At 42.6% G+C, this 15,498-nt stretch overlaps 1 protein-coding gene across 4 annotated transcripts in view; it reads right to left on the reverse strand.

Annotated features, from left to right (window-relative positions):
- The window catches only part of FYN (FYN proto-oncogene, Src family tyrosine kinase), a 137,994-nt gene that overhangs the window by 77,267 nt on the left and 45,229 nt on the right, over positions 1 to 15,498 (reverse strand). For all 4 annotated transcript variants that reach the window (XM_064412947.1, XM_064412946.1, XM_064412945.1 and 1 more), the window contains exon 2: positions 4 to 74. The gene's annotated coding sequence lies outside the window, so the exon portion shown is untranslated. The remainder of the gene's footprint in view (positions 1 to 3; positions 75 to 15,498) is intronic.

A 15,498-nucleotide genomic window follows, 5' to 3' on the forward strand; every position in this document is an offset into this window, starting at 1 on the left:
TACCACAATTTCCCCCCCGAACAGAGCAAGTTTACTTTCACCACATTTCCTCACAAATGGCTCGAAAACATGCTCTGTAAAATAAGAGAGAAAAGGAGAAAAATAATAAGTGACTGGAACACCAGAAATTATGTTACACTTTCTTCTCTCTCTACTAATATTTATCACCAACTTCCACAATTCTTCCTGGTTTAGGGAAGGAGGTAATTGGATCTGAATTACCAGAATTCAGAACCTTCACAACTAATTATTAAATTCCACTAGTATTATGCAAAATATTAAAATAATTGCAGGACTCCCTCAGACTGCTCAGACACATCACTGTCACTGACATGATGGCTATTCCGACTTCAGGGAGACAAGGTCAACAACAAGAAACGCACAGCAGCACACAGCAAGTGTGCCAATTATTTTAGATCCAACCCTAAAAAAACTGGTCAACCCAATATCTCTAAGTCATTTTGTTTTAACAAACTGGTTTTGGAATTGGATGCACGTAGGTTCATGACAGCGTCCTTGTTTGAAAACTACACAAAGGGAAAAAAGGGGCTGTGCCACACTTCATTTTTAGACTGTATTAATTACTTGGCATTCTCTAGGAGAACAAAGAGGGAGAAGAAGGAAGCCAACACAATATCCAGCTTGACACACACTAGGGCTCGTTTGAAGAAGATGGAGAGCAAAAGTGACAAATGCCATCATTTTGCCGACCCTGAGTAAATTTCAAATGACAGCTAAGCTTTATTTTCCCTTAAGGCGAAATCTTTGAAAGAATAACTCATGGAGCATAGACTAACAATGATGTTAAAACATTTAGTTTGTAAACTCCTAGAAGATGGAGGAGGCAAGGACTCTGCTGGTGCTCAGGGTTGGGAGTGGTAACTGTGCAGCAAATGGAGAAGAACATAACTTTCAGTGCCCAGGTGTCCACACCAGTGAAGCCAGGCTAAATTTGAACTGCTTCTAAGTCCCATTCTCCCCCAAGTACATGGCTGAACTTTTCACCAGAGAGGTATCTGTGAAATTACTGCTGGATGAGTAACTTCACAGCTACACACAGATGACTTGGAGCCCTGCACTACTGATCATGAAAACCTGCCTCAGCTGCAGAAACAGCAACTCTTGTGCCAGCACCTCTCCTGAAAGACGCTGTAGGCATAAACAGGAAACAAAAGGGGACTGGCTTCTTAAATCAAATTCTTTTTACTGGTCATCATTACATAAAAAGCAGTTATGAAATTAAAATTTCAATTAAGGAATAACCAAACAAATATTCCTCTAAAACATGGAAACGGAATCACATTGCTCTAAGTTCCAATTAGCAATTTGATATTATAAAGCTCAGACTTCATTTGAGTGGAGGGATCAGGGTGGGGAGTAAAGAAAAAAAGGCATCATTACAAATCAGAGGAGGCTGTTGTGAGAGATTTTAGGAACAGACATTTTCTAACAGAAAAGTAAAAACATAAGCATCTTCTCTGCTTTTTTTCTTTGTTTAGCAGTTGAGAAAAAAAAAAGAGTGGGTATATCAAGAAATAAAGAAAAAAAATGAACACCCCCTCCTCTCCCATCACCTTTTGTACAGCTTGGCAGAGTTTATGAAAACACTGAAAAAAAAAGTGGGCCTTAAGTGCTTTGCTCAAACTCAGGGAAGGTGGTTATTATTCCAGTGCCATCTATATCCCTCCCTAGCTTCCAGGCATTTGGCCTGGAAAGAAAACATCAAGTCAAGAAAACTCTACTTCTGCCTCCAAACTAATTGGATAAAATCTGCATGCAGAAAAGTTAGAAGCTTAAGAAATGAGCCAGGCCCAAAACAATCCAGTGGCACCTCTACTTTGGATTAGCTCATTATTTTCTTCTACACCATGAAACTGATGAAAAAATTTCCTCAGAGGAATGACAAATAAGGAAACTCTGTACTTCATGCTGCTGGTCCCAGGAATACTTGAAAGACAAGGGCTGGCACCATTGCCAAAAGGGGCTGAACTCCCCCCAGCACTGGTGTGGAGCTTCTGGATGCAGCCCTGGCAGTGCTCCCTTCCTCTCTCTCTTCCTCTTCCCTCACCCCAGCACAAATGCCTGTGCAGCAACCACGATTAAACCAAACTGGGGAAATTCTTCAGACAAGTTTGTCTGAAGAGTGACTGAATAAAATAAAATAAAATAAAATAAAATAAAATAAAATAAAATAAAATAAAATAAAATAAAATAACAGAAGAAGAAATAAAAAAGAAAAAAGCCTGTGATGACTCTAGGGTAAAAGGGAGGAAAAGATGCAAAGGATGGACCAAAAGTCCAGCTCCAATTGTAACATGTAACATTCCCATGTTACAGCAAGGAAATGCAGACAGCTGCTTTAATACATGCCAAAGGAATCTAGTCCAAGCCTTTCACTGAGACCATGTATGACAAAAACTAGCAAGAGGGCTAGGGAAAGGGGTCTCAGGTTAAATCTGAGGCAGCCACACAATTTGTCACATCTCTAGCCTTGCAAGATCTTCAGAACTGTAGGGATAGCAGATAGAAAGCTTGGGGAAGCCTTTTGCTCGATTTTATATGATGGTGAAAACTGTGCTCTATCTCTTAGGCTACAAAGGAGAAGAGAGGCTTGGAGGTGGAAAGGGAGGGAGAAGGGAAGGGAAGTGTTTTGCTGCATAGTTGAGGGTGAGGGCGGGACATAGCATGCAGAGTAAACCGAAGATTATTCACTCTTTCTTGTGTTCAGTCTGGGGGCCCATACAGAGCTCAATTTTGGTCTTAATGATTTTTGTTCTCCCCAGGAATGTAGGGGATAGGGAAAATATTCCTTTTTCTTGAAGGCTTTGGATCATTATACATATCTGCAAATTTTGATGAGCACTTTTCAGAAAAGCTCTGCTCACTTTGGAGAGTACAGCATAGGGAATACAAAATAAACTAACACAGACCTTAAGGCACACCAATATAGGCTTCTTCTACAATTACTATAACAAATAGAAGAGGAAACAGTTTGTCCAACCAGTATCCAATGGAAAGCTGTCCAAGCATCTCCTACTACATGGTAAGATACAGAAAATCCTTAGCACACCAATGGACACAAAAAGTTGTGCTGAATCTCAGAGTGACATGACTGGAAACATTAAAGAAAAGCAAAACACTTCTGGGGGATAATCAGAGTTATTATTTGCCAGGAACAGCCCTTTCCTGTAGGCAGCATGACAAACTGCCACCTTGCACCAAAAACCCATATATCCCCCTCCTAGTGTTACATATATATCAGCAGTGTAGTTGTGTAGCCTTGTGGAAAAGTTACTTTCTTTCTGTAAAGAAGTATTTTGTCAAAAAATGTGGCAAGCAGCACAACTAGACATCATTTGTGTGTTCGGTTTCATTACACTGTCTGCTTCATGAGACAACCTCTATTTTTCCTCATCAGCTTTCAGATGTGTTTTTGTCAGTTCATACTGGGATCAGAATTAAGATTATTACTACTGACAAAAGAGAAATCACTGAAAGCAGACATGGTAAGTACTTTTTTCTCAAGCCTGCACTCCCAAATCCATCAGCACTCACTAACTCCAAGGATCTTTGAATCAAATGCATTGTGAATAATCCTAGACGTGAACCCACAAAACTCCTGATTGTTCATTGAAGCAAAAACTGTTCAGTGACAATTTATTCACCATTGAAAACAGATAATAACATGACTGAAAGCATAAAAACAGCCACACAGAGGGTGCTGCTCTGGTACATGTTGCAGTTCATACGAGTTTCACCCAGCTGGAGGAAGTGGCTGGTTGAAGTCATAAGTGGTCTTACATACTTTTCAAATGCCAGGAGATGCAATTGAGTTTATGGTACTCAAACACAGAAGAAAATCTACATAATTATGAACATCTGTCAGTTTTCTATTAGCAACATGCTTCTGCTGCTGTTTTTTCAAACCTCAAGTAGAAGCAGGCATTCCTGGTGCTTGGGCTGCTATTTTACTTGGCAAAACCTAGGAAGATTAAGTTTTTCATGCTGAACAGTTTACAAAGAAACATGTCTGGATCAGGATGTGTAACCAGTAAATGAGCTGCATCCACTTTGGAAAGAAAGTGTTGGTTAGTCTCTTCACAGTAATAGCCTGCCTTTTTTATCTGTTTCAATATCAGTCATGCTTATGTTACACTACATCATACCACACAGATTTGGGGCCATGAATTGGTCCAGAAAGTTCTTTTTAGTAGTAGGTTACCAGGACTCTGCTCTAACAATCTCAAGTTACCCTTTACAGAGTGGTTGAGGATTCTGTCACCCAGGATTCTGCTGACACTGCTGTTTGAACCAATCTATGGAAGCACACATGTTCAGTTTTTAATAGGGTGCATGCAGCATTTTCCACCTATTCCCACCACCTAAGATTTGTAACCCTACTAAAACCAAAAACCAATTAACCAAAAACCCTCCAACTGACCAAAACCAAGAAACCCCTTCTAGAAGCAACATTGAACAGAAGGAGAAAAACAATACCCAACATGCTGAATTTACACGGCCAGTTTATAAAGGAACTGCACATCTTAACTTACATTAAGTAATCCTTTACTGTGCAATGCCAGATTACATATAAAGAGCCCTTATCCTGTGAACATCTGAAAGCTTTCCAACAATAAAACATTTAAAGTTTAAGGGAAGCTTATAGGCTTGTTCTTACACAAAGACAAAAGCCTCCCTGTTAGCCTGAAACTACCCCTTTGCTAAGTAAGGTTCCAGATAGCTGGCACATGATATGAAAAAGCCCAGTCATCAGCGGGCTTGCAGGGAGAGAGCTGAGGGCAGAAAGAGGGAGCTCCCAACAAAATCTGCTCTTTCAACATGTCCAGACACAACCCTGGACAATGGCAAAGGGAAAAAAACACCAACCATCAACACTATTAGAAGACTTACACTAAGACAATAATATTCTAGTGGTTTGTCCTTCCATGCAACAGTGTCAAAACTTGGAAAGAGGACAGTGGCTATGGGAGAGGCACTCTGCATTTTTTCAGGTCAAAGTCACTGGATTTCTAAAACAGTTACTGGAAAGCTTCCGCACATGCAGGATGCAAATAAGGATAACTAGGTCTCTCTGTTAAAGGAGTCCAAAAGTAGTTTAGTAGTTTCAAAACAAGAATGTTTGTCTGCACCATTAAACGTGTTCCTGTCTAAAAACACGTCTGCCCTTTCCATTTGGAGCAGAAGGAACTCAGATGCAAAGTCACCACTGCAGTGGCAACAAGTCTGAAGAAACAGGAAACGTGGGAGGAAAACACCAGGAAAACACAGAGGCTTGGCTCGAACTTTTTCTGATTTAATAAAATGGAGCTATGAAGGGAAAGAAACCCACAAACTGTGCTAAAGATCAAAAGCTGAGCTGTTATACTGACTTACCTTTAGCAGACGTGCTGCTGTCAGCTGTTACCCACGTTCTGTGGCTCCCAGCCCTGCCAGATCTGCTTGCTCTCCTTCACCCTGGGCTGTGCCCCTCACCCAGGCAGTTCAAGCCCCTGGATACTGCCAGCTCAGTATCAGTGATATCAGTACCTTTCCCCTTTCTCTACTTTCAAGCTGGATAAACTAAACAAAATCTTCATTCACAACTTTCTCCTTTCCCAAGCATCAGCTTGGCTTTGTAACAAGACAGAGCTGAAAGCAGCATAAAGCTGGGATCTGGAAACACAGCACCATCCAACCAGCAACTCCTGCATGGAAAGCTCCAGTACAGGCAGGGAGTGTGGATGTGTACAGAGACCCAGCAGAGGCAGATGCAAAGAATGAAAAGATGCCAACAGCTTTAAGAAATCCTCAGTAGGACAGCCAGTGGTTAGGGTGAGCAAGCGGAGAACAGCACAGTGAAGCCACTGGCGACAGAAAGGCGATGGCACTCACGGCCCATTCATAAATCCTGCCCTTTGGAAGTGTTCTGAGAAGAACCCAAACCCTGTGGCACCCCTGGCCATCTGCACTGCTGGGGAGAGCAGCAAGTGTGCAGCTCTGTGTGAGCCGAAAGGCAGCACATGCTGTGACAGCTCAGCCTCCCCCTGGAGCTCCTGTCCCTGGGTCAGGAGGCCCTGGGCAGCCACGGGGGCTGAGCAATCCATAGGGGAAGCTATTAGCAAGCTCAATACTGAGCAGGCACTCAGACTGAGAGGGTTACATATGAGGGGCATGTGACTGCAGCAGCACACTTCAGTTCTCAAAATAGTAGAAGAAAATACTTCATTAATTACGGGAAGAGCACTTGCATTTCTCTTTGCAGAAAAATGAGAAGTACTGTGCCCCAAACAATTTTTTAAAAAAATAAATGGATGAAGACCATAGTCCTAAAAATAGACTGAACTCTCTATCCCTCTGAGCTGGCTCCTAGAAATGCTGCTGGGCATCATTGGAGCTGAGGGAAGGCACAGGCAGACAGTGATGCAGGGACATGGTAGCTAGAGCCAGTGCTGCATCCCTCTCCCACATCCTCAGCCTGCTCATCCTTACCTGCCCAGTATCCCAGTGGCATCAGTGAAACACTTCTATGGCCAGAAATAAGTACTCACATCACTATGAAAGTTAAAAAATACAGCAGGGGGAAAAAAACAAAACAACAACCACCCATGCATAATGCAAGGTTTCAGAAGCTTTTGTTTTAATAATTGATTTTCCACTTTCTTTCAAAGAAGAAAATGCCTTCCTTCTAAAGATACAGGATTGACCCAGAAGGACCTTTAGCAGAAACTGGCTAAACAGTGTATTTACAAGCCTTCTGCAGAAGCAGTAAAGGCCATTTAGAAGTGCAATCACATTGCAATGCAAGTGTAGTTTTTTTGTATACAAAAATTTGTTTTTATAAGCAATTGTTATTATAAACAAATTTCCCCTTAAGAGAGAATCTTAGTTTTATGACAAATATTTTTGTGCTTTGATCAGTGTGCATGGTTTTAATTAAGGACATTTTTTCTATGACATACAACGAACACATACACAGAGAATATATATAGAATATGTATGGTAGTGTTGCAATATTATAGTACCCATAATGTCAGCCATTCCCATTATGGAAGAAATCATTAAAAATACACACATGGGAACACACAGACTCAAAGTCCTGGCAAATTTCCTTCAAGGCTTTAAAGGTTAAAAGAATTCAGCACAAATATCTCTTAGGACAAATTGGCGGTGTTTATGAAGGACTTCTTGTAGTTCAGTCAATACATGGATTTAGCTAATTTTAAATGAGCCAAATCATACTTATATCTTGTACATGTAATACTTTAATGGCTTGTTTGCTCCCTATTGTGGTTTCATAACTGCTGTAATTCCAAATTGTCAGAGGGTGAAAAGAAAGCATGGGGGGGCAGGCAAGGAGAGCCTTTGCAGAAGATACTCCACCTACGTGTGTCACACTTCCTGATGTGCAATATAAAAATGTTGAAAAGAGGCTGAAATTCAGCTATTTGTAAACCTATTTCTGTATCAAAGAAGGCCCGTGATGTGAAAATTAAACAGTGTAAGAAAAGAATATAGCAACACGATTAGAATACAAACAATGAGAATGCTGCACTGTAAACTAATTATTAACTACAACAAGCTGAAAATAAACTGTTTCCTTTTTGCCATGTTCACTTTAATCTTCTGAGAGGCAGGAAGGGGGAAGACAGGAGGAGGCAGCGGTTTCAGACTTGTGGAGCTTATCAAATCCCAGATCAGATGATTAGAGCACGGCTAAAAAGAAAACATCCTCTCTCCCCACCTCTCTCCCTCCCCAGAAAGGAAGCACAGCCTTTAGGACCAATCTGCAGTGTTTGTTTGCTGCTCTTTAAGGGATTACTCTGGAGAGCGTTTTTCTTAAGCTGTTCTTATCTCTTTCTGGAAGTTTCAAAATAAACAAGAGTACTGGAAATAGAAGAACAAAAAAACCTTGACTTTCTGGTTTATTTTTTTTAATAGTGAGACAAGTAAAGAAAATAAATAAGGTCCTTCATTGTCACATAAGACAAAACGGAAGAGAATATAACCTTGAAATCTGAGAAGCACTGCAAAACCTAGGAAAACTCACCATTGGGCTGAGGATGGAGATAAGTGAAAAAAACAATTAAAAAAAAAAAGAAAAAAAAGAGGGCTGTCCCTCATGCTACTTCACTGATTATGTATTTACTTACTTTAATGATGAGATTTTATGTTGCTGGGTTCTATATTCAGGAAATAGCATGAATAAATACATAAATAAATAAAAGGACCAACTACAAAATTTACTGTATTTTTGACAATTTACCTTCAAAAAAACACCTTAAACCCCTGCTCTTTAGTGCCTTCCAAAAAAGACTCTCCCGTAGTGCAAACAGGAAATTAAATTCTCAGGACAACAAACTACAACTATGAATGAAAAGATTTTGCACTGATGCAATGCTTCAGCCTCAAGCTCTAGATCAAGTTTTTATTCTTTCACACTGCCCTTAAAGACAACAGGTTTTCCCTCAGAAAGCAAGTGTCCCAATATGAACCAGAAAAATACAAGGCTCATGTAATTCCAGATTTGTGCTACATTAATATAAACCTCTTTGCAGTGCAGAAGCCACACAAAAGCATTTGTTTTGCTGAAATATTCTAAGGATTTAAAACGTCATTATTTAGAACAACCTCCCTACTTTATTTTTTTTTTCTTTTGTTCTTCAAGACTAAGCAAATGCCTGATCAGTGGAACTAATGAAAGTGAATTTCCAGCTCATCTGGAATTGTGCTGCTAACTTTATAATGAGAGTCCTTCCCACATTGCATCCTGGTGCTCCTGGCTCTCCCACAGCCCAGATGCCTGGTACCCAGCCACATTTGCTGCACAAGCCCTGCTGCAGCCACTGCCCAGCTGCTCCAGGGGTGTCTGCAGCTCCCTGCTCCTGCTGCCCAGCCCATGTCCCTGCAGCTGCTAATCCCTGGAGAAAGGGCAGGGAAGGCAAATGCTGCCCCTGAGGGCTCCTCCCTGGCTGGAGACAGCCTGCAAGCTTACAAAGAGGAGGACTGGTGTACTAACACACTGCGTTAACAGCCTAACCCCCATTTCCTCAGGAAACCAGGCTAAAATATCTGGTTTTTCTCTTGCTATGCCCCCCTCTTACACCACAAATTATGCAGATGCAGCTTTAAAAAAAAAATAAAAGAAAAAGAGTAGCATAGACATAAGGCTTAAGGGCCTATATCCCCATACAGCATCTGGATTTCTGTCTCAGACATGTTTCAGAAGTGTCATTGATTTCCTGTTTAATATTCATGCTTTATTGCTGCACAAAGCCAGCCACCGCTCAAAGAGCAATATATTACTCTCCTATCCTCCAAGAAGATCCTTAATGAGGATATTCTGGTTTCTTGATATTCAGAGGCCTTCTGCTGGTGTCAGCAGAAGATCGGCATATGCTCGAACACACGGACAAGGAGAAGTCAGCTCTGCCTATTAAAACAGAGCTACACGAGTAAAAGGGACCTTGAATGACCATCCAGGTGGCTTCCCTGCTCACGGCAGGAACAACTATACTTATGTTATTCTTTTTATTAGGCCACCTGACCTGGCTGGGGAGAAAGAGATGTGCTTTGAGGCTCACGGTCCCTTCCTGAGCTGAAACCTCTCCCTTCTGTCACCCTGGTCCAGCCTCAGATACGCCAGTTGGTCTGGTAAGATCCCTGCCTGGAAACCCTGCCTTCCCTGCATTGCCATGGTTACAACGCTGCTATTACCGTGCATGTTGAGCCTATTTTTAAAAGTCTGCAGTGAGAGGAGATGCTGCTTAAGGCCTTAATCTCAATAACGTCTAAAATTACCGTGAGTGCTTACTACTTGTGCAAGTGCTGTACTCTGAAAGCTGAAGATGGGTGGTGAGCTGCTCTGCATTGCCTGTATCCCAGACAAAAAGAGAACATTGTAAAGGAGAGACCAAAAGGACAAGAAGAAAGTAGTCCTGCTGATATTAACTGGGTGGGTTAGGTCAGCAGAAAATCTGTAACAACATGCCAGAAAGCAATTTGTGCACTGGAGGAGACAGGCATCACAGGAGGCTGGAGGAGAAAGATGCCCTCTTGGAGCTGGCTGACAGATGGGAATAGAGAGGAAGGGAGGGTCTTTGGTGATAAAGATAGGCAGCTTGTGCTGAATGATGAAATCAGTAGAGGAGTGTGTAGGAAAGGTTACACTGCTAAAAAATGAGGAAATGGGACAAATTTCTTTAGTGAAGACATTCTGGACAAATGGAATTACAATCTGAAGATGCCATAGAAAATTATGTTGCAGTAATTCAAGACAACAAATGAGTACTTAGATGTGAATTTCAGCTGTGTGGGGTGGATAGCACAGGGCATTTATAAAGACACTGTATGCAAGAAGAATCTGCTGATCTCAGAGCAAAGACACAGGGAACTAAGAGATGGACAGATTTTGGCCTGGTTGAGGGACACTGATGTTGTCCATGGCAACAGCAGATAATGGGGAGACCTGCAGGTGGAGGGAGGAAGGGAGGTATCAATAGATATCTGTTTAGTCATGCTGAATGAGACTGGGTGGCTTGGTATACACAAAGAAATGAAAAAAGACTGATTGAGGTTTTATCTTGGATGAGGGGAGAGAGAACTAGTTTTATGTTCCAGACTTAACAACCTTATATATCTACATATCTATGACTCTGGTGATTATATATATATATGTGTGTGTGTGTTTGTGTAAATACACATTTATATAAACACACATTTGCATATATACATGTAATAGCTCTGTATGCAAAGGAATCAGAGATAAATCTGTAGGCAGAATAGGAGAAGAGAAAGAACACAGCTCTCTACTCCCTGACAAAAAACAGAAGTAGAAAAAGGCCTTTCTCCTTTTTCTTTTTTTGTAGCATTGGCAACAAAGCATGTAGTAGCAAAATTCTTGCCTGCTAACCCTCTGGAAAGTTTAAGTAGTCAAAAAAAAAAAAAAAAATTAGCACCAGGACTGCATAATGCAGCTCAACAAATCCTTCCACATTCGGAGGGCAGGTGTCCCGTGCACCCACACTGCCACACACCTCAGAGGATGTGTGAACAGCTACTGGCTCTGTCAGCAGTGGCTTATCTGATACAACACCCCATACAGCACGGGAGAGGCGTATTTTGGTCCAGTGATGGATGTGTGTGTAGCCATGTGTCAAATCTGCCAGCATGCTGAGTGCTGGAAACAAATGGCACTTTCAGAGCAGCGCATCTGGGTCACTGCCTGCTCTCGCTGTGCCTGTGAGGACTGCGGGGAAGAACAGTGCAGCAGGGAGAAACAGGCTGTGGATTGAAGGAGATGTGCTGCCAGGTAATATCTAGGCCACTGTTTGTAAACAGGATGCCCTCACCCTGGAACAACAGAAGTGGCTTTTTGGCACTGTAAGGGAAAGTCTTTTGCACCCCTATGTGATTAGGTGACACTGGTTTATTTTCTTCCTACTCTCCGTTTTGCAGGTATAACCAGAATAATAAACCCACATTCAATGCCCTCCCATCCCGAGTAAAATAGACTGTAAATCACTGAGAAATAACACACAGAAAGTACTCACAGGCTCTGCTTTTTAGTGCTGTAACTAGCTTGGACTCACACATTTAGGAAATGTCACGTTTGATTTTGACCTAGAATCAAGTTCACTCCGCCTGGCTGAAGCACAAGACGCCCCATTCATGCGGCGCCTGGAGCGCAGCCTCCAGCTGCAGAATGTGGGTTACCAGCAGCAGGAGACATCTGAGAAGGAGCATTCAGAGCAGCACGTGTGCCACTTTCAGCCCTGAACCATTTGATTATGAACTCCACAAAATGTATGAATGGTACAGGCTGACGGTACAATCCCTGGAAGTACATATCCATAACAATCCTATGGAAAAAAGAGGGATGCACGCCTGAGAGCAAAAAAGAGACGAGACGTTTTATTCCTCTTTCTTTGGAATATGCAAGCCAGCTAATTAATTTCCCCTCCAAAAAACCATTTGCACAATCTGGGAGCTGCTGCAAGGGCCAGTTGTGAAGATTCCAACAGTAAACACCAGTATCAGCAGCTAATCAATAGTCATATTTTAAACTGTAAATGATATTCATATTCTAAACTGTACATGATAAAAACACCAGGTTCCTTTTCCCTGCATATACTTTTACATCAAATGACAAATTGCCCAGAGTCTGGGACCACAACAGTCCCACAAAGCCATTGGCACTGCAGCTGGACAGTATGTGCAGAAATGCCACCTGGCACGTCAAGATGCCCTGCTCACCGCACACTGCAGTTTTCACCTTGGACAACAACCAGTGTATTTGGTCTTCTTCCTCTCCCCATGCTGCACATGTGCCCATCCACTGCTTACTGCCCTTCCAGCCCACCGTCACAAACAGAGAGCTACAAGTACTTTCAAGCACCTCATGCGTGGAAGGGCATCAAAAAAGGGATCTGCATTTGACCTTGTCACACACACATGTGTATGGGGAGGGAAAGCAGCGCTCCCCACAAGCAGATGGATGCATTTAAAAGAGGATAAAAAGTAAGAGAGAGCATGGATCCTCATAAACACGTGTGTTTTATCAACTGCCTGAACACCAAGCACTTCCCTTTTCTGGACGGACACCTCTGGGTCACATCTTTCAGCTCTCTGAAAATTTCAACAGCTCATTGGCTTCCATTTCATGTGAAGAGGGGGAAGGGACGTGGACTGAGCATCAGATAGTCAAATGCAGAAATGGATTTAAATGGAAAATGAAAATCTTCTCCCAAAGAGAGGGCTTCCAGTACCAGGACTATGTAAAAGGAAGGAAATAAAAAGGTGCAGAGTGACAGATGCATATCGTACATCTGGGACCATTTATGTCCATAGAGTTTTCACTGCACCAGCAGTAAGAGAAGACGTTTTCCTCCTAGGCAAGTTCTTTCTCACTCTAGCATTCACAGTGAAGCAATTACAAGCTTCCTAAAAGCCCTGCAAAGCTCTCAAGGCTTGCAGTAGCTACAGCTTCTGACCCAGACTTGCTGCAAGCATTAGTAGAGAGCAGAGCAGTAGAAAACATTGCAGCCTGGGTGAATAAATAAAAACCAATGTGCATGGACTTCAGCAAGTCCTGCGTTACTTGCCTAAAAAAAATCCAGTGGTCCTTTTGGTATTAGTGATGAAAAAAACTGACACTGTAACAGGCCTGTTTAGGAAGACTGACTCCTTTACTCCATCTAACAGAACTTGGCAGCGCTGCCCTGCAAGTGTCAGGCTTACCTCTCATTTTGTGGGGGGAAGCACCAGCACCAGCACGTACAAAGTAACAAGGGTATACAAAGCATTTTGTAGGCTTGGAATAAAACCCTGTTTGTAGGATTCACAGAAAGAATTTATGTTAACAGAGCAAGCTATTTATAGCAACTCGCCATAGAAATGAACTGTCTTTTGGTTCCTGTCCTTGTGAAATGCAGCTTTTTTAGCCAGAGAAACCCTCTCTTTACTCTAAAAGCATGGGTGAAGGGGGGCACGGGGAAAGGGAAGCTACTCTCTGACATGCACCCTGCTGGCTCCAGTTATACTGGAGAGAAGGTCTTCCTGTGATGGGGCACAAAAGAGAACGGATGGCCTGAGCCAAGGCAGTCACAGCACCCATCCCCAGCCTGTGCCAGGGCCTGGTGCTCACAGCTCCGAGCTGTGCCTGTCCTTGCTCATGGACACACAGGATCAAGCAGGACTGCTCTTTCCCAGGTTCCTCAAGCCCTGAATGTTTCATTGCAGGCTTTAAGTCAACATTAATCCAAGTATACCTAAGGAAGATTACAGTTCCTTGAAAGAGAACAGGGACAAACCAGGAGGGATGGAACCTGGTCTCTCCCCAGTCAGCCCTTCAGAACATCCCAAACCAGAGCAACATGTACATATCCTCACATTCTTACACTTTCTGAGGTAAAGGTATAAATTCTGATCACAGCCAGCTAGAAACTCACATTCCTGTATACACACCTCATGAGCAAAATCACTTCATGAAGTCTCACCTATTTGTTACAGATGACCCAGATCCACAGTCTGCTTACTATGCAAGCTTAATTAATTATTTCTGCCAGTTTGCTCAGACAAGAAGCTGCAGGCACATGACTGCACCCTCAGCAAGTTTGCTGACACCAGGTTGTGTGGGGCAGTCGACATGCTGGAGGGAAGGAGTGTCATCCAGAGGGACCTTGGCAGGTTTGAGAGGTGGGACTGTGCAAACCCCGTGACATTCTACAAGGCCAAGTGCAATCAGGGTCAGGGCAATCTCAAACACAAATACAGGCCTGATGGAAAATGGACTGAGAGCAGCCCTGAGGAGAAGGACCTGGGGATGTTGGTGGAGGAGAAACTCAACATGACCTGGCAATGTGAGCTCACAGCCCAGAGAGCCAACTCTCTCCTGGCTGCATCCAAATAATCCAAATCAGCCCAGGAGGTGGCCAGGCAGGAGGTTCTGTCCCTCTGCTCTTGTGAGACCACACCTGGAATGCTGCATCCAGCTCTGGGGTCCCAGACATGGGAAGGATGTGGACCTTCTGCAGTGAGTCCAGAGGAGGCCGTGAAGATAATCAGAGGGCTGGAGCACCTCTTCTATCTACGTGGGCTGAGAGAGCTGGGGCTGTTCAGCCTGGAGAAGAGAAGGCTCCAGGGAGACCTTACAGCACCTCCCAGTACCAAAAAGGGGGCTGCAAGAGAGCTTGAGAGGGACTTTCTACAAAGGATTGTAGTGATAGGACAAGGGGGAATGCTTTAAAGTGAGAGTAGGTGTAAATGAGACACAAAGAAGAAATTCTTTACTCAGAGGTGGTGAGGCACTGGAACAGGTTGCCCAGAGAAACTGTGGATGCCACATCCCAGGAAGTGTTGAAGGTCAGGTTGGATGTGGCTCTGAGCAATCTGGTCTTGTGGAAGGTGTCCCTGCCCTTGACAGAGTGGTTGGAACTAAATGATCTTTAAGGTCCCTTCCAACCCAAACCATTCTATGATTCTATTTAAACTTAAAAATAAAAGTTTTAGAAAAAAAAGCAAAATGGAGCAGATTTGTTGTTTCAAAGTACAAAAACAGTAGGTTAATAAATCAGAAACTAAAACATGTACACACAAACAAATCCCTAATTTCTTTTAAGTACTTACATAAATAAGACGCAATTGATTTCTATATCCCTGTCAGGGATATAGAAGGGTTCTGTTGCTGGGCTTTTATACATCAAGATCAGTGCTATCTGGTCAATAAACTAGACCATGAAGTTCAGATTACAGTTTAGACTGACTTAGAAAAGAGAAAATAATGAAAAAATATTTTTAACCTACAGAAAGTTTTTATGTTTTGGCAAAAGCATTATTTCATACTAAAATAACCTCACCTTTCCCAGTTGGGACCCTACACATCCTCACTATCTCCTGCCCTTTGCAAACTTTAGAGAGAACACAGGCTCTCACTGCATACTTTTGTCACTAAGTCTCATCCATCAACAACTCTGCAATAAAACATCTCATAGATGGTTCCCT

This window comes from Passer domesticus, chromosome 3 (genome assembly GCF_036417665.1).
Source record: "Passer domesticus isolate bPasDom1 chromosome 3, bPasDom1.hap1, whole genome shotgun sequence".
Lineage (NCBI taxonomy): Eukaryota > Metazoa > Chordata > Aves > Passeriformes > Passeridae > Passer > Passer domesticus.